Consider the following 448-nt stretch of genomic DNA (forward strand, 5'->3'; position numbering starts at 1 on the left):
CAGGGGAGGGACCTGGCCCGGGGCAGCCCCGAAGGTGGAACCAGACCCTCAGAGCAGCTGGGGCACCCGCAGCACAGGCGTGGGGTGGGGAGGCTGGAAAACCGGCCCCTGAGAGGACAAGACCAGGGGAGGGGTCCCCACTACTGAGCCCCTCTGTTTCTGGGAAGTCCGAGTCTTGGGTGACCCATTTCTTAAAAAGGAAGCGAAGAGAGAGGCTAATCCTGGAGATTACTCTGCTCAGGCCCGGAGGCAGGCGGTCGGGAGCAGAGGCGCTAAGAGGATTGCCGCCTGGCTGCTTCCCTTCCAGCCTGGGGTCCGCGCATCCGTCTGTCTCCGCGGACAAGGGGACGCGGCCCCTCTGGACTCCTTCGTGGAAGAGGCAGGTCCAGGTCATGGCTCCTGCTTCTAGCTCCCAGGCTGGGCCCCTCCTGGGCTGCAGCCTCTCCCT

At 65.4% G+C, this 448-nt stretch overlaps 1 protein-coding gene across 1 annotated transcript in view; it reads right to left on the minus strand.

Moving 5' to 3' along the window:
* Positions 1 to 448, minus strand: part of PDE6B (phosphodiesterase 6B, cGMP-specific, rod, beta) — an 18,477-nt gene that overhangs the window by 17,640 nt on the left and 389 nt on the right. The window lies entirely within an intron of this gene.

The sequence above is a fragment of the Myotis brandtii genome, unplaced genomic scaffold, assembly GCF_000412655.1.
Source record: "Myotis brandtii unplaced genomic scaffold, ASM41265v1 scaffold986, whole genome shotgun sequence".
NCBI lineage: Eukaryota > Metazoa > Chordata > Mammalia > Chiroptera > Vespertilionidae > Myotis > Myotis brandtii.